The sequence below is a fragment of the Dasypus novemcinctus genome, chromosome 24 (genome assembly GCF_030445035.2).
Source record: "Dasypus novemcinctus isolate mDasNov1 chromosome 24, mDasNov1.1.hap2, whole genome shotgun sequence".
Classification (NCBI taxonomy): Eukaryota; Metazoa; Chordata; class Mammalia; order Cingulata; family Dasypodidae; genus Dasypus; species Dasypus novemcinctus.
The window spans coordinates 16,803,047-16,822,400 of NC_080696.1; the positions used below are offsets into that span (position 1 = coordinate 16,803,047).

The 19,354-nt window shown below is 44.6% G+C and overlaps 1 protein-coding gene across 8 annotated transcripts in view; it reads left to right on the top strand.

Moving 5' to 3' along the window:
* Positions 1 to 1,281: 1,281 nt before the first annotated feature.
* ZNF133 (zinc finger protein 133) overlaps positions 1,282 to 19,354 on the top strand; it is a 54,630-nt gene continuing 36,557 nt past the window's right edge. For 3 of the 8 annotated variants that reach the window (XM_004472379.5, XM_058287614.2, XM_058287615.2), the window contains exons 1-2: positions 1,313 to 1,658; positions 2,571 to 2,699. The gene's annotated coding sequence lies outside the window, so the exon portion shown is untranslated. Of the gene's footprint in view, positions 1,659 to 2,570; positions 2,700 to 2,945; positions 3,036 to 19,354 lie in introns of those variants that run through there. The other 5 variants (XM_058287612.1, XM_058287613.1, XM_004472380.5 and 2 more) reach the window with 5 other exon arrangements.

Sequence of the window (19,354 nt, forward strand, 5' to 3'; positions counted from 1 at the left end):
TGCTAAGCATGCTTTCAAATATGAAACACAAGGTGGGCCAAACCAAACACATGTGGACAGCTAGATGACAATCTCAACTACACACATGGAAGATTAGCCTGATATAACTCCACTGGCCACTGAAAACTTCCCTCACTGTGACCAAGGCAGAATGCACAGTGGCCCAGACCCTGAGACACTTCTTGCCCTCTTCCTGCTGGCATGTCTTTCACCAACTCTTCATCTTGCCAACTTGGCCCTTGGAACAGTTCAAGCAGTCCCCCATCCTGGAAGTCTTTCTGGTCTCTATCTACAGGTCCCTGAGAGCTCAGCCATCCATGGCTTTCACGCACAGCAATCATCACTGGACACTTAAACACAGTCATCCCTGTATTGTTAGTTGGATTCTACCACATGTTAACAGCTAACTTCTCGGTGAATGACTGAGTCACAGATGGAGTTTGAGAGGGATATTGAGGGACAGCTCCAAGTACCACAGGCTACTTCCCGGGATTAGGGTTAGACTGAACCCACTAGAAAGAAGGCAGCCTTCAGGGCAAAAGAAAGGAATAAGTAAGAGAAGGGAATGGATTTACCCTCAGAGCTAGGAAGGAATTTCAGGTAATTCTCATCTTTCGCTGGCTCTTTTAAAGTCACATGGACATTTTCCCGGTTTCCCTAAAGAAGGTTCAGAAAGCAGATCTAAGGAAGGTGGAGAGAGAAGTTAGAGGGTGCCGGGCACTACGCCCTGTTCTCCAGCTCCCCAATTGGAGCCTCGCAGACGGCACCAGCACAACCCAGGCCGCGGAACCAAGGTCCAGAAAGACAGGCTGTTGGAGGGCTCAGTTCCAAGCGTGAGAGTGAGGCTCCTGCCCCCAGGAGGTAGACGAGAGTTTGCCTCTGACTTTGTAAATTCCAGTAGGGAAAGAGCCTTAGGGCACCCGCAGAGGACAAGGGGGTGCTCGGGTGGAAGGTGCAGGCTCAGATTCTGGTCTACCTCGTACGGGATGCGAGACCTTGGGCAGGTGCTGTGCGATCCCAGCCTGTGTCTCCACGGGTTTAGATGGAGTTTAAAGGGCATGGGAGCTGGGCCAAGCGACGCCTACCCCGCGCTCACGGAACGCGGCCCGTAGGGTTCCAGCCCGAAGATGAGACCCGGGAAAACCTAGGCGCCACAGCTGGAACCAGCTGGGTGAGAAGGGACGTCCCGCCAACAACGCACATAGCCCACCCAAAAAGCCGAACAGGGCGCCCCGCCCCTCCCCCGTCACGTCATCATAGTGCGCCGAGGGAGCGCCGGGCGCCGGATGCGGAAGCCACCGCAGGGACCTCCGGGGACTGCAGTCCTTGAGGGAGAGGCGTTAGAGAGGGGGTCACGGCAGGGGGTAGTCCTCTCGGGACCCTCAGTATGTTTTATGTGCGTGGTTTTAAGGAAAACGAGGGGGCAGCTGTGTGCCACAGTGGGCACTGTCAGGTGACGGGAGCACGTTACCCAGAAATGGCCCGCGGAGGTCAATGGCGGCTGCCCACGGTCAGCGCACGGCGGGCGCCGCCGAGCATCCTGGGAGGTCTGTGCCCTGCGCCTCGCTGAGGGCTCTGGGTAGTGTAGTCCCCGCGCCCTGCTGGAGTAGCTCCTCAGCTGGAGGCTGGAACAGCCCCCTTGTTCTTTGGTGGCGCTGGTGAGTGAGACTCCGGCGGGACTCCGGCCGTGGCCGGCTCTTCCGCGCGTGGGAAGGAATGTCCTGAAAGGCTGGGCTATGGGCTGAACCTCGGGGCAGTGCGGCTGGCGCGCGAGAGAGGATAGTGGAGGGGATGCGCTGGCGTGGCTCAGGCCGTCCCCTCCCGGATGTCTTGTTTTGGGGGTGTGGGCGCGCATCTCCCGGGGAGGGGGGTGAAGCTCAGCGGTGAAGCTCGGTGGCGGTGGGAGCGAGGACTCAGGCCTTTCGCTCTAGGGTTTTTGTCAGTGGGGGCGGGTTCGGCCTGGACGACCGAAATCGCGTTATTGAGAAGAGAGGAGCACTCATGCCGAAAGTCTCCGGGTTTTTGGTGGGGCGGGTGGGGTGGAATGGGGGTGTGGGGTGAGTAGGCATCTTGGAACCTTGGATTTCCCCAGATAGTGGGGTGCTGACCGGCCGCCTTGCTTCGGGTCCAAACACCTCTAGGGTTGGGGCAGGAGGCTAACTGGCTTGGCCAAACCCTTGATTAGCTGGGAGTGGGTTGGCCATTTTGGCGGGGTCTCAGATTGGTCCTTGATTTCGGGCCTTGGGCACGGTTTTCAGAAACCCAGTGAACTGTCATTGACAACAGAGATCCTTGATTGCCACATCTGTGATGTGACCAGGCTTTGAAATTTTCAGTTTCATTTTAACTTTATTAGGGAGAAATTTAAATAGCTGCAAGTACAGTGAACAGCATAGACCCATCCTCCAGATTCAACACTTAATCATCTCCTGGCTAATCTTGATTCATCTCAAAGTGGATACATTTTACAAATCTTCAAAGCCCATGGGGACAGTTTGCCATACTTTCCTTACTGTTTAAGAGTGTTGCCCTCTACAGCCAGATTTCATCCAGGCTCTGTCACTTTATAGCTGTATCACCTTGAGCAAGATACTGACTTCAGTGTGCCTCACTTTTCTCATCTTACTGCTATTGTGAGGATAGAATGCAGTGAAGCTTCTACAGTGCTGGAACAGTCTCTGGTGTATACCAAGTCCTCAGTAAGTACTAACTTCTGTTACTAAGAACAAACCTTGAGATTCTAGAGGTTTAGAGAGGATCAGCTTCATGCTCAAGGCCAGCAGCAGGCAAAGCAGGCCGTGCTCACAGCCGTCACTCCAGCTCTGTTTCCGGGAAACTGTCCACAGTTCTTTTCTTCTGTGGCAGATCCATGCCTGATGCCTTTAAGGAAAAGGAGGCCCTACCCTGCTGGAACCTGAGGATTTCCAGCACTTTTCTGAACGTTTTCCATTGTCTCCTGCGGTCCCCGCCTTTCCAGAGATCACGGCCTGCTGGGGAAAGGGAGGACACCTGGGCTCCTGACAGCCCAGCTGCAGGTGGATACGCCCTACTTTTATTTATTTATCCACCCGCACCCCTCATTGTCTGCTCTCTGTGTCCATTCGTTGTGCATTCTTCTTTGCTTGGCTTCTCTTTAGGTAGCACTGGGAACCAATCCTGGGACCTTCAGGAGTGGGAGAGAGGTGCTTAATCTCTTGCGCCACTTCAGCTCCCTGGTCTGCTGCATCTTTTATTGTCTCTCCTCTGTGTCTCTTCTTGTTGCGTCATCTTGCTGCACCAGCTCTCCACTCAGGCCAGCTCGCCCGCCATGCAGGCCAGCTTGCCTTTTACCAGGAGGCCCTGGGAATCGAACCCTGGACTTCCCATATGGTAGATGGGCACCCAATCACTTGAGCCACATCTGCTTCCCCCCTTACCTTTTGCTTTCTGAACCGTGGCTTGGTTTCCTTTGCTCTTTTTTGACGTTTTGGGCCCTTTAATATCCCTGCCAGGAACCAGGCCTGTCCTAAAGGTTGTGGTTTTCACAGAGAAGATTCCTCAGACGTGATGGCCTCCTTCAGGACACCTCCAGCCATGCCCCAGCATCCTCTTCAGCATTCATTTAGACTGCTCATTCCCAGGGCTGGTCAGGGGCTGTGGAAACAAAAACGATGATAACTATTCTTTATGGAGTGATTGTGCTGTGCCATGTGCTGGGCTTTATTTACAGTCACTGCCATATTTTATTCCCTTAAGGAGCTGCAAGTGGAAACCCAAATCCCCATATTATAGAGGGACGAAGCAATTTGTACCTGTTTTGGAGAAACTGGGAGCTAGCTGGGCTCTTTTTTTAAATGAAAGATATTCAAAACATATACCTCACTCTACTTTCACTGTTACCAACATTCTAATCTTGTTTTGTCTAGTGTCCTGCACATACTGTTTTCCCTGCTAAAACAGTTTGCAGCAAATCCTAGTTGTATCATTTCACCTGAAAATATCTCAGTAGGTTTCTCTAACACATAGACATTGTTTTGACATAACCGCATTTCATTACTATACTCAACACGATTAATAACTCATTGATATGATTTCATGCTTTAGCTTGTATTCAGTTTTCCCCCAATTGTTACATAATTGTCTTTTGTTTGTTTGTATGTTTGTTTTGAGTCAACAGCCCTGGTCAGAGGCAGGAGAGAGGGAAGGATCTAGAATTCATGGTATTTCTCCCTGTCCCTGCTTTCTCTCCTCTCATTGCCTCTAACCTTGCTGATCTACAATTAACAGCTGCAACTTTCATCCCTTGGTACAAGTTGGGCCTCTCAGTTTTCCTTGCCTCCCTGTTCTTTCCAAACATACTTCCCATTTGACTGACTATGGCATCCCCTTAATTCCATCTGAGCTGAATACCTTGATTCCTTCCCATTTTCTTTGTCTATACTCTTGATCACTTCCTTTCTCTGCTCACCGTACTTTCTTGTCCCTCCTTTCCCCGCCACTTCCTGAATTGGTCTACTAGGGTATAAATACTGATTCTGCCACTTACCTGCTAGAAGGGGTCCTTTCTGTTGCCTGTCTGCTTCTGTCCAAACTCCAAAGCTAGACTGCCCAGGTTCAAATCTCAGCTTCACTGTATTCTGGGTATGTGACCATAAGCATATTACTTAACTTCTCTGACTTCCTTTTCTCATCTATAAAATGGCGATCATAATGGTATCTGCTTCGAAGGGATGTTAGGCAGAAGAACTGTGATCATATTTGTAATGCTGTCTGAGCACTGGATACATAGTGAGTATTCACTAAATACCAGCTATGATTATTGCTTCCAGCTCCTCCAGTCTACCTCTTCAGACTCACCTTCTCCCACCTACCCCCATCAGACAGTTTTATAGCTGGATGGAAATATATTCCATTCTTTGCTATTTTATTTCTCCATGCTTCTCTGCTTCAGTATAAATTCTGGTGTAATTGAGCTCAGATTTGATCTTACTATAGCTTTCCCAGGGAGAATTCTCCCCAGTCTCCCTGCCAGCAGCAGAATTCTGTGTATATCAGGTCTCTAGAGTTCTCCAGCTTTATCATGACTTTCTGTCCAACTGTCCTACTGGGCTGTGAGGCGATTCTTTGAGGGTTGGGCACATCACCTTGCTCCTCTGGGGTCACCAAGTCATGCAGTGTACAGTCATGACTCATCCTTATTGACTGGGAAGGGAAAGTTGGGGAATGGGCATTATTGGACTGAGTCCTACATGCTAAGTTAGTGCTGGTGGCCTTGATCTGTGGGCAGGAAGAAATCACTGAAGGTTTTTGAGCAGAGCAGTGACATTATTCCCCCTCCAGCTATTGCTCCATGGCTCAGCTCTATTTAGCCCTAAGGTCCTTCAATTATTTGTACTTCTGGTCCCCTTTTCTATCCTTCCATTGTACTTTAAACATTCTAGTCAGGCTTTTTAAACTCCACCCACCGAAAAGTATTCTTGTCAAGGTCTCCCTGTGGCTAAATGCCAAGGTCATTTCTCAGCAACATTTTACTTAGTTAATACTTCCTCCTCCCCCAAACATCCTTCCATTTGGTGGTTCTTGGTTCCAAGATTTTTCTCATATTCCTCCCACCTCATAGGCTGCTTCTCCTGTCTCCCTCACTGACTCCTTCTCTTCCAGACACCCTGTACTGGAAGACCCAGCTTCAGTTCTTTAACTTCTTTCTCATGGTATTCCCGGCCACTCTCAAGGCTTTAAATACCATCTCTCTTAATTCCTGCCTAGACTTTTGCCTTAAACTCCAAATACCATTCTCCTACTGTCTACTTCACATTTCCATATGGCTGTCTAATGGGTATGTAAGAAAGAAATCTTCTGAAAGAAAATAAGGCTCACCCGATTGTGAAGAAGAAAAAAATTTATTCTCAGTCTTGCAAGAATGGGTGCATAACTAGAAAACGTGGCTAGCCCCTGAAACCAAGAAAAATGACACAATTTATACCCCTAAGGCTAGCACACAAGCTCTTCCTTAGTTTTTGCATAGATTGGGTACTTCAGAGGTTACAGCCTATCCGAGAAATCTAACTTTCCCACGCTAAAGTTTTTGATTAACTGCTTCCCCCATCACATTCCAACCATTTTAACTTTTATCTACTCCTTTTGCCAAATAAGGAATGGAATTTAGTGATGAACTGATATTGACTTAGCTCTTTCTTGTGCATCCTTTTTACTGGCTATAGGACTGGCTTAAGCTGGTTTCCTTTGTTCCTGCTTAACCCGGGAGTGAGAGACTGAGGCAGTAGGCTGCCAGGTTACATTAATTAATATTTTTTTCTTTTATGTGAACACTAAACTAATCTCCGTTTCTTAAAATCACTTCTCTTTCTTTTAAACTCTTTAGTTTTCACATTTCCATTCTTCAGATTTTCTAAGAGCAATCTCACACTCTTCATCATAGGGATCTCCTTTTTTAAGTGGATACAGATTGTTTTGACTTTATAGGCACTTATAGGTACTTTATAGGCATTTGTTTGGTTAGGGTGGTTTCAATGAGTCTTTGAACTAGCCCTTGGACACATGAAATGACACAATATCCAACTGTGGTAAGCACCCCAGCTGAGATAATGACGGAAGTTAAGATGGACAGTACAATCCCTTCCATTTTCCAAACCAATTTTCAAGCCATCCTGAGAGTGAATTGCTAATGCAGAATTCTCTGCTAATTCCTCAGATAGGGCTGGTAGGCCTTGTAAAGTTTTAGGGATAGTTCCATCAGGGACAGTGTTATTGGGGATGAATGTATAGCAGCTACCTCCAATCATAACACAGACTCCCCCTTTCTCAGCTAACATATCTAAGGCTATTCTGTTTCCCCATGCCATTCTGCTAGTAGCATCTAATTGTCTGCTAGTCTCGTCTAATTCCCTTAACTGTGTAATTAATAAATCTGTTTATTATAATAAATGTAATTAATCCAATCTACATTTTTATTAATGGTGACCCACCAGAACAAGAATGATTCAAACCTAGCCTTAAATTCATCTTGGACTCCTCGGGGAACTCCCACAGTGTCTAGATAGATCCGCTGATCAAAAGAACCAGGTAGACTTCTCTCTCTCTAGGATGTTATTTTCACTTCTTTTTTAAATGTCAAGGTGAACGGTATAGCCAGTTGGACCAGAGCACAGGTTCCGCCCCACCTCTCAGGCAGTACTGGTTGGAGAACACCCTTTCCACAGTACCACCACAGGTCTGCTCAAGGTCTGACCAAACTGGAGAAATTGTCAGTACAATCTCTGCTTACATTCCACACTTGTGTACACAAGGCCATAGTTCCAAGGTCCCAGAATCCTTCCCCCTATCTAGAGAGACAAGCAGAGTGATTCCCTGGGCCTAGACGGGAGGCGGGTATGGCCTTGATGTTTCTGTTTTTGACCGGTGGGAAGAGAGAGGACAACATACTACAATTTTCACCAGGAGTAGCATTCTGGAAGAGGAGTATCATACACTTAAACTCCCTTTCATGCTTTTCCATACCTAGCAGAAAGGGTACAGTATGTGCTGTGGGTCGGCCTGTTGCACAAGCGTAATGGTTGCCTTTGTTCAGACTCTGGACTGTATATTTGATCCAAGTATTTGTGTCCCCATATCCTGTCTCTCTATGGTTTGCTTTAGATCTTCTGCCTTAAGTATTCTGACTGCTTTGGGATCATTTTGAATTGGGGAACTGACTTTTGGTTGGTTTTCCTGTGGTATTTCTGAAGGGTTAGCTGGAGAGGGCATTGTCGATGTCATATTTACAGGGGGAGGGAGGACTAGCATATAGAACCTCCCCAGAGAATCTTTACCTGTAACATCTCTTCCCGTTCCATATATTCCATCGACTACTTGGTCCCTGGTGCTGCTCCCAATTTCTGATTTGTCTGCCTCCTTAATAGTTATTACTACTAGATTGCACTGAAGCCTTTTGCAGTCTGGTGGGGTATTGCCTTTTTAAAAGATTATCTTACCCTTTAATGGCCTCGAACTTGGTGAGACCCATCCCATATTCATGGTCCATCCCTTATACTGGCGTAAGTAGTCCACCATATATCATCCCAGGAGGGGCATGGGGGGGCTTGGCTGTAAGCATTCCCCACTGGCTCTGGGCATAGGTATTTATTTTCCCCACTCAGCCATCACTGGTGCTCTAAATTCCCACAGTCTATGACTTGGCAGGCATCAAACTACACGGTCTGGGATTCCAGACCTTCAGTCATGTTTATAACTAATTTGATGGGGCTAGTTGCTTCTCAGGTTTGAAGCATCATGGCTAGTAAGATTATTTTCACCTGTAACTTAAGATCTGAATTCCTCCTTTGGTATTCCGATAGGACTAGTGCCATTGTTGACTAGGATGATACACAGCTCAACCCGTCCCCTTCCCCCCACCCCCCCAATTATTGTCTTTTCAGTGTGATCTTTAAGGAATCGGGGGCTGAAATTATTTTCCAAAACTCAGACGAAGTTATGACTACTTATCGTCCAGTTTAGGTACTAGTCCTTTTACTTAAGTGTAGTGAGTCCAGCCTTTTTCTGCGGTTTGGACTGCTGTTTCAGTTGTCAGCAAGACTTGATAAGTCCTTCCCAGGTCGGTTGGAGTTTGGACTCTTTCCACGACTTGATTAGGACCCAGCTGCCCAGTCGGTGTTTGTGGACTGCAGATTCAAGAGGTGGCATCTGAACCAGCAAACCCCAATGTCTGAGAGATGACAAAGTAGAAGACAAGGCCAGTATATAATTTTGAAGAAAGAGATCCTTCGACTCAAAGGAGGGGAGTTCTCCAGGCTTCCCAGGGAAGGGCAGACCAAAAAACATTTCATAAGGGAAAGTTCCCAGTTCCCTCCTAGGGGCAGTTCGGATTCTTTTTTTTTTTTTTTTTTTTTTTTTTAAATAAAGATTTATTTATTTATTTAATTCCCCCCCCCTCCGCGGTTCTTGGTGTTCTTGGTGTCTATTTGCTGCGTCTTGTTTCTTTGTCCGCTTCTGTTGTCGTCAGCGGCATGGGAAGTGTGGGCGGCGCTATTCCTGGGCAGGCTGCTCTCTCTTTTCACGCTGGGCGGCTCTCCTCACGGGCGCACTCCTTGCGCTTGGGGCTCCCCCACGCTGGGGACGCCCTTGCGTGGCACGGCACTCCTTGCGCACATCAGCACTGCGCATGGCCAGCTCCACACGGGTCAGGGAGGCCCGGGGCTTGAACCGTGGACCTCCCATATGGTAGACGGACGCCCTAACCACTGGGCCAAAGTCTGTTTCCCTAGTTCGGATTCTTAACAGAGCTATAGGTAAACATTTAACCCATGGTAATTTGGTTTCTAAGACCAACTTAGATGTTTTTTTAAGGTTTGGTTCATTCTTTCTACTTTCTCTGAAGATGGCGGGTGCCAGGGTGTATAGAAGTTCCATGTGACACCTAGACCCTGCATAATATTTTACAACACTCTGGATGTAAAGTGACTTACCATTCTCTGAATCTATGTTTTCTACTAACCCATATTGGAATGATTTGTTCAGGGATAATTTTTGAAGTCCCTGATGCTGTAGCTGAAGCAAGAGGGTATGCTTCTACCCACCCTGTCAGGTGATCCACAATAACCAGAACATACTTTAGTCAGCCTGCAGGGGGCATTTCAGTATAATCAACCTGAATGCTCTGGAATGGTATAAGGCCAGGCTCCCTTCCCGCTGGCACTTGCTTTCTTAAAACTTTCATATTAACTCTCTGACAGATTATGCACCGTTCACTTATTTGTTTGGCTATAGTATAAAGGCCCACACACCCGAAAGCTTGAGGACCAGGTCACAGACCAGGTCACAGTAGAGTCATTGACCTGTATTCCCCAATGACTCCCTTGGTACAAAACCGCTAGTACTTCCCTCATTATTTGCTTATTCAACATCTGCTGGCTGTCTGGGAGGAGCCACTTCCCTTAGCTATCTAAGGTCACCCCCAATTGTTCTATTTCTTTTACTTCCTTTTCAGAGAATACAGGGATTCCAATTTCTTTGGGATTGGAGGGTATCAGGACCAACGGTTCCAAAGGGGAACAGAGGAAAGCCTCTTTGGCCTTTTTATTAGCCAGTCTATTGTCTTTTGCTCCCAAAGTGTGACATTTCTGATGCCCATTTATATGTACCACGGATATTTCTCTTGCTAAGAGCAGACTGGCTAACACTTGTTTTACCAGTTCCACATGGACTAATTCCTTCCCTTTGTTATTGATCAATCTCCTTTCTTCCCCAATTTTTCCAAAGATGTGGACTACACCAAAGGCATATTTAAAATCTCTATAGACTGTACCATCTTTTTCCTTTAACAATTTAAGGGGTTGACTTAATGCATACAGCTCACAAGTCTGAGCTGACCACTCTTTGGGCAGTTGGCCAGCTTCTTTCACCTCACAAGTTAGCCCATCAGCAGCAGCATAGCCATTGTGCCTTTTTCCTTCCAGGACCCTAGAAGACCCATCTATAAACAGATTTTTCCCCTAATGTAAGGAAAGGTCCCCTAGGTAGAGCTGAACTCAGGTTTGGTATTCAATTAAGTCTAAACAATCATGTTTAGGAGTTTCTACCTGGTTGGATCCTTTCCAGAGGAAAGAGACTGGGTTCAGACTCTGATCTATTGTCAGTATTAAATCATCTTTTTTCATTAGAATTGCCTCATATTTCAGAGTTTGGGAATCCGTTAACCAACTTCCTGCTTTTTGAGACAAAATAATCCTGACTTGATGAGGAGTGCTAACAACTAAGGCCCTTCCAAAGGTCAGTTTCCTGCTTTCTTTTACTAAGAAAGTAGTTGCTGCCACGGCCTGACCACACCCTGGCCATCCCCTGGAGACAGGGTCCAGGATTCTGGAAAGGAAGGCCACAGGCTCCCTTTGGCCTCCCTACTGTCACAAACAGATGGAAACATTTTTTGAGGGAGGGGAGGGCTGGAACGGACTTGCACCAATGCCGGTTCGAGCCCCTCTAAGGCCTTTACTTCCTCCTCCTTCCACTCTTAATTTGTCAGGCTCCTCCTCCAAACAGTTTTTGGTATAACCCATTGGTTTGTGATGCATAAGAATTTATCCATGATCTATAATATTCCACCAATCCCAAAAATCTTCTTAGTTCTCTTATTGTCCAGGGAAGAGGTAATTTAGTAATAGCTTGAATTCTTTCGGGATTTATCTTCCTCCTTCCCTCACTAATGAGATGACCCAGGTATTTGACTTCCTTTTCTACAAATTGTAGCTTACTTTTTCACATTCTTAGCCCTTGATCTCCTAGGAAATTCAATAAGCTCTTTGTAGTTCGGGGCACTATCTTCACCTGGTATTAGCATACCATCTACATATTGTAAAAGGAAAATTACAGATGGGTCTACTAATTTCTCCAATACTTTTTCCAGACCCTGCCCAAAGAGGAGGGGGGATTCTGTGAAGTCTTAGGGTAAAACTGACGACCTATATTCCTGAGAGGGATCCTCCCGCTCAGTGGCAAACAAGTCTCTACTCTCAAGATCACGGGACAGTCCCAGAAGGCACCCTTTAGATCTATTACACTAAACCATTTATGATGGCAGGGGATCTTACTAAGGAGAGTGTATGGATTTGGGACTACTGGGTGTCGAACCTGAATGATTTGATTAATGGCCCTTAGATCCTGTACCAGCCTCCAACTACCGTCTGATTTCTGCATGGGCAAGATAGGAGAATTGAAGGGGAACATGCAGGGCTCCAGGAGTCCATCCCGAAGGAGACCTTCGATGATGGATTGAAGTTCCTGCCTCCCCTTAAGGGGAATGGGATATTGTCTTCGACAGATGATTTCCCCTTCCTTTTTCAATTTGACTTTAATAGGGGGTACCTGCAAACCCCCTCTGTTCCCTTTTCTCACCCACACTTCCTCTCGGATATATTTTTCATCTTCTTCAGTGAGGCATGGATAAGACTACTTCTATCTGCCCATCCCTTCCAAATCCAGACCCATGAATACTATTAAGTCTCTTCCCAACAAATTACTTACGGCTTCTGGGATGTACAACAAAATGCCTACAATTTGATTGTCCTCCCAACAAATATTAGTGGGAGAAAGAATGGGGACCTCGAATCCTTCTCCTTTACCCCTGAGACTGTAAGGGAATGGCCAGAGAGTTTGATTCCTTAGGGAAGATAAGTCACAGAGGATCGGGCTGCCCTGGTATCCACTAAAAATGTAATTTCTTCATGATATGGGCCCATGCTTAGATTTACTGAAGGGTCCCAGTGGGCTTTAGAAGCAAGGAGCCTCAGACCCCCCAATCCTCAAAATTCATGAGGGGGATTACCCAACTCTCTTTCTTTAAACAGGGGCATTCCCTTTGGAAATCACCAGGCCTGGCGTAGTCATAGAACCCTGCAGAGCCTTACATTCTCCTTGCCACCTTATCTAAATAAGCCCATTTTGCATCTTTATCTCGCGGTTGCCTGTTCTGTTCCTGATTCGCCTCCAGTCTTTTCTTAACCTTTTGATCAACTGTGCTTATCATACATAACCTTTGCTTTCTGTTTCTGCTTTTCCTCCTCTCTCCTTACACTTTCTGGGACTCTCTCAATAACTCTTTCAATGGCTTATCCATCCATCCTTCTATTTTCTGAATCTTCTGAATATCAGGCCAAGACCTGATATTTTAAAGCTGACTTTTAACATTACCTGAGCCACAGGATCAGCAGGGTCCATCCCTGAATATTTCCTCACTTAGTCCCTCAATTGTTGCAGGTAAGCAGACCTTCTGGGCTACTTCAAAGGCCTTATTCAAGTTTTGAGATTTGGGTACAGCCACTTTGATCCCTTGTATAATGAGGTCTCCAAGATCTTGCATTTGTGCTCTGTCCCCCAGGTCGTTATTATCCCAATTAGGGTCTGTGTTTGGGAACTTCTGTTCTGCTGCTATTACCCCCTGTCCAGGTGGATGCTGCCTTTCCCACTCCTTCATAGCTGCCCTCCACACCATTCCGCTTTTTTCTCCCGTAAAGAGGATATTCAGTATGGACATAAGTTTGGGCCAGGTATATAAACTAGAACCTAGGAATTTATCTACTTGTTCAGACAGCCCTGCTGGATCTTCCATTAGTGATTTCATGTCCTTTTTGAAGTTCCTTACTTCAGTACTTGTCAGTAGGGCATTTACATAGCCAATCTCCCCTGGCCCCATTGGTACTTTTCTCAGCAGATAGAAAGGCTCAATGGAGTTTTGCTCTTTCACTCTCTTCTCCTCAGGTGCTCTGGGGAGTGGAAAATTTTGTTTATCTTTCTTACACTGTTTCAATTCTTTCCTCAGCTGTTGGTGGGTTGTAACCGGTGGGGCTGTTGGCCCTGCTTGATTCTCCAGTTCCCCAAGGTTGAGAATGTGTTCTATTGGGCCCTCCAAGTCTAATGGCCCTTCTCCCTGGAGGGGAGGGGGAACGTAAGGAGGCAGGAATTTTCACAGGGGGTTCCAGGGTTAATTTCTGCAAGCTTAGTCTTGGGGTCTAGATTTTCAGCTTTCATAGGATAGAGAGTGGCCCTCTTTTCCTTTAGCCAGCACACAGCATAGTCAGACTCTTCTTTGGAGAAGGGTGTTTTCCCATTGACATACAGGGCAAGGTCGGCACAAAACCAATCCTCATCTGCCCTGTATTTTGGCTAGAAAACATAAGGTGGTAAAATATTTTCCTTGGTCCAGATACAACAGCAGTATTTAATCATTTTTTTCTTGTCTTTCCCCCTGGTTCGATCACTATCAGTCCAATGCCTTAACATGCTCTCTAATGGACTATCTGGAGAAATATCTCTGGGGGATCCTACAGATACCCCCTTCCCCTTTTTCCCAGTCGACTGACTGCCTCTATTTCCCATTCTGAATCTTGTCTGGGTCTCTTTATCTTGAATCTTTCACTTCACCTGTCTCCGGCCCTTTCCCTCCTGGGAGATGGGAGACCAGAAATGCAAATTGGGACTCCTCACTCACTTCACACTGTATGTCACACGTCTCATGCACGCACAGTCAACCTCAGACTCTTCAGAATCTCCGACCACCAAGTTAATACTTAATAGCCTTTTTTCTTACCTTGGTCCATGCATGGAGTCACCTGGTCAACAAGAAGCAGACTTTCCCTTCCCTTTTTCTCATCCACAATCGGCAGATCTAACATTTGTTCTTGGGTCTCTTGGCTGCCAGAGGTGAGGCCCATGCTGGTGTAGTTCAAGACCACTTAAACAGCGGGGTGTGCCTCCCCATTGTCCACCCCAGGGGCCCTCTCTCTAAAGCTTCAGATCCTGGATGAGCCCCGAAAGCTGTAAGAAAGAAATCTTCTAGAAGAAAATGAGGCTCACCTGACTGTGGAGAAGAAAAGAATTTATTCTCAATCTTGCAAGAAGGGGCACACAACCAGAAAAAGTGGCTAGCACCCCAAATGAAGAAAAATGACACAATTTATACCCCAAAGCCTAGCATGCTAGCCCTTCCTCTGTTTCTCCATAGATTGGATACTTCGGGGTTACCGCCGATCCAAGAAGTCTAACTTTCCCGCACAAAAGTTTTTGACTAACTGCTTCCCCCATCACATTCCAACCATTTTAGCTTTACCTGCTCCTTTTGCCAAATAAGGAATGAAATTTAGTGCTGAAGTGGTATTGACTTAGCTCTTTCTTGTGCACCCTTTTTACTGGCTATAGGAATGGCTTAAGCTGGTTTCCTTTGTTCCTGCTTAACCCGGGAGTGGGAGACTGAGGCAGTAGCTGCCAGGTTACATTAATTAATATTTTCTTCCTTTATGTGAAAACTAAACTAATCTCTGTTTCTTACAGGCATCCCAAATGTTATGTGTCCAATGACAAACTCTGATTATCTCTACAGGTGCTCTATTGATAATTCTTTTTTTTTTTTGTATCCAAAATGTTTATTGATGGTATCCCACTCATTTTCCGTCAGAGCACTTTTATTGCTGCTTCCATCTGAAGGAGTATCCTTCTGTAAGCCTTGCTTTTCCTCCAGTAGGTTGACAGAGGACAGTGGAGCAACCAACATACAAAACTACTGTTTGTGCATGGCTAAAGACCATGGTGATTTTATAGCATCCTGGGCATTTTACATCCATGAAGTAGGAATTGGGGCTCTGCATCAGGCACTTCTTCTTGTGTTTCCTCTTTTCCTCTTCTGGAGAGGGATGGAGGAGGTCATTTGCAAGAGGCATGTTCTTGTGGGGAGGTGGTTACTGTTAGAAAGGTGATAATTCTTTTAAGGAGCTTAGCACTGAAAGAGAACAGAGATACGGCAACTCCTTCCTTCAAATTGCTCAGGTTCAAAACCTTGGATTCATCCTTGACTCTTTTCTTGCTCTTGACGCTCCATCTTCAATAAGCAAATCTAGCCTCTAGCAGTCTCCAGCCCCCATGCTTTCCACCTTGGCACCATTCACCATCACACCTGGATGATTATAGCTTTTGAGTAGTCTCTTTGGTTCCTCCTTTGTCCCTCTATGTTATATTAATCAGTATAGCAACCAGAAGGATCTTAAAATGTAAATGAATTCATGTCATGTATCTGCTCAAAACCCTCCAATGGTTTCTCATCTAAAAGTCAAAACCGGTATTCTTGCAAGACTGAACATGGTCTCCCCTCATTCTCTCCTGGCTCTGGTCTCTGTCACTCTGTGCCAGTCATGCCACAACAGCCACAGCAGACGTCTCTTTTCCTTGACCACTTTTGCGTCAGGACCTTTGCACTAGCCATTCTCTCACCTGCAATGCTCTTCTCAAGTTATCCACTTGGCTACCTCCCTAGCATCCTTCAGATTTTATTCCCAGTCACCTCTCAGAGAGGCCATCCCCAGTCACCCTATTTAAAATTCCCAAATCCCATCCTACCTCTGGCACTTTTCTCCTTCCCTGCTCTATTTTTTGTCTTATCCCTTTCTGATGTACTGTGTGTTTTATGTAGTAATTTAACATGCCCATCTTTCTCCTAGACTTGCTTGTTAGTGAAGGCAATTGTTTTTATCTTAGTTCACTTCTGTGTCCCCAGTGTCTAGAATAGTACCCCCCACACAGTAGGAGCTTAATAAATACTTACTGAATGAATAGTCTCACCTTGTATATGTGGAGCTAATTTGGGGGAAAGAAGGAATGCATGAGACAGACTGGAATATTGGGAGATTATCTGCAGAGACCCTGTCCGGAGGTTATTTCCATTGTCCCAGCCTTCTAGTAGGTGTGGGGATGGGGAGTAATTGAGAAAGTCCTGAGAGGTTGAATCATTTGGCCTTGGTAATTGGTTCAGTGTCGCAGGTAAGGAAGTAGTCATGGTAATTCTGAATGGGCGCCTGGGTGAGAGGGGAGCTGAGGAGAGAGAAGGCACAGGATATCTGGAAGGATTCTGGTTATTGACTGCTGTACAACCAGCCACCTTAAAACTTAGTGGTTTCAAAGAACAACAATGTCATTGTCCCTCACAATTCTCTGGGTTTTCTGGGATCAGCAGGGTGATACTTCTGCATCTCTGTGTGAGTTGGCTGTGACTGCAGTCATTTGGGTTGGGACATCCAGTATGTTCTCTCACACATTTGGCAGTTAGTGGGTTGGCAGGAAGGCTGGGGTCAGCTGGGACATCGGGGCCTCTTTGTCTCTCTGGGTGGCCTTGTCAGCAGGCTGGTTGAACTTCTACATGCTATTACAGGGCCCCCAAAAGTTCAACAGGGGATGCTGGCTAGCTTTCTTTTTTTTAATTATTTCTTTTATTGCTTTATATTTTTTTAAAAATTTTATTTCTTTTTGTTTCATATTTTGTTGTCTATCCTTAAAACTTAAGACTTGGAACTGGCAGTGCTGCTTCTGCCAAATTTATTGGTTAATGCAGGAACAAGGCCAAACTGAGGGAGCGCTCCAATGTTTAAAGCTGGGATAATTTGAGCAACAAAATAAACAGTAATAGCATTGTATTGTAATCCATAGGATAAAATATGAATCCATACTCATGGAAATAAGTAAGTGAATATATAAATAAGTAAAGGAGAAGGGATAGCTCTTGCTTACAGAAGAAATTGATGAATGTGAAGAAGGAAATAACAGCATTGGTATTTGGCAAACACCACAGTAATAACTGTTGTAGACAGGTTTTACCAATGTATCATAAAATTAGGGGGTGAAAGTTTAGAGAGAAACAGGATATTTGTAAAATCTCAAAGCATCTATCTCTCTCAAGATATTTATTAATTATAAAGGGGAAAATAATGGCTTTACAGTGGAGAAACCCAACAGACACTGCCTTAACCAAGTGATTAAGATTAAGGCTAACATCCTCAGTCATGTAACTATCAATATCATGAACCCCTTGATATGGTGCTCTGAAATGGGCGTGGTATCACTTTTGAGGCATTTTAGCCAAAAATGAATAAGGAGTATTGTATAAAGTAACTGACAAGTACTCTTAAAAAAAAAAGTGTCAAGATCATGAAAGAAGAGGAACTGTCACAGATTGGAGAAGATTAAAGATATATGACAGCTCAATGCAATGTGGGAACCTAGATAGGACCATGGACTAGAAACAGGACATTGTTGGAAAAACTGCGAAAATTGTATTAAGGCCTATAATTTAGTTAATAGTATTGTTATACTATTAGTATATTAATATAGTACTGTTAATTCCCTGGTTTTGAAAATTGTGCTGTGGTTTTGCTGGATGTTATCATTCAGAGAAGAGAGGTAAAGACAATATAGGATTTATATTTTTGCAACTTCTACATAACTCTAAATTCAGTTCAAAATAAAAAGTTTTTTTAAAGTCATCAGTCTACTTCCAGGAAGATGGTGGACTAAAAAGACATGGGACTCTCTTATCTACCGAAAAATAGCTAGAGGACAAACAGAAATGGCCTGGTTAAAAAGGTTCTAGGGTTTAGGACACCAGAGGAAGGGAAAAGGGGCAGAAAGAGTATTTTAGGAAATAATTACTAAAAATTTCCAAACTCTCATGAAAGAAATAAACATACATGTCCAAGAAGCACAGCGTACCCCAATCAGAATAAATGTGAAAAGAAGTACTCCATGATACATACTACTCACAATGTCAAACATCAAAGAGAAAATTCTGAGAGCAGCAAGGGCAATGCAAACCATCACAAAGGATGCCCAGTAAGACTTAGTGCGGTTTTCTCATCAGGAACTGTGAAGCAAGAAGACAGTGGCATGATACAGTTAGGATACTGAAAGAAAAACTTCCAGGCAAGAATTCTTTACCCAGCAAAAACTATCCTTCAAATACGAAGGTGAGTTTAAAATTATCACTAAGAGAATTCATAAAAACAAATCCATCTTTGCAGGAAATTAAAAGGGAACCTTATAGCCTGAAAGAAAAAGACAGGAAAGGTTTGGAGAAGCATATAGGAGACAAGAATAGAAAAGAGCAAAAAGATGGACGAAAATAAGATATGACATATGAAAACCAAAGAATAAAATGGTGGAAGTGAAAAATGCATTTACAATAGTATCATTGAATATGAATGTAAACTCCCCAACCAAAAGATACAGGCTGACAGAATGAATTAAAAAACAAGAGCCATCCATATGCTACCTAGAAGACACTCACTTTAGACCCAGGGTACAAGCTGGCTGAAAGTGAAAGTTTAGAAAAAGATATTCCATGCAAATAGTAACCAGAAAAGAGCAAGCGTAGCTATACTAATATCGGACAAAACAGACTTTACATTTAAAAAAGTTATGAGATACAGAAGTCTGTTATATTTTAATAAAAGAGACAATCCACCATGAAGATATAACAGTCATAAATAGCTATGCAGCTAACAAGGTTGCCCCAAAATACATGAGACAAACTCTGGCAAAACTGAAGAGAGAAATAGACATCTCTGCAATAATCATTGGAGACTTCAACACACCACTTACATCATTAGAGCCACTAGACAGAAGATCACCAAGGAAACAGAACTTGAACAATATGGTAAACAAGTTAGACCTACCAGACAAACAGAACCCAACAGGTTATACATTCTTCTCAAATGCTTATGAATCTTTCTTCGGGATAGAACACATGTTAGATCACAAGGCAGTTCTCAATAGCTATCAGACCAATAGAAATAAAAAGGATCATAAGAGGACATTGTGAGAAACTATATGCCAACAAATTAGACAACCTAGATAAAATGGACAAATTCCTAGAAACACACAAACAGCCTACACTGACGCTGCAAGAGATTCAAGAACTTAACAAGCCATTCACATTTAAAGAGATTGAATTGACCTTCAAAAATCTCCCAACAAAGAAAAGTCCAGGACCAAATGGTTTCACAGGTGAATTCTACCAAGCATTTTGAGAAGAATTAACATCAATTCTGTT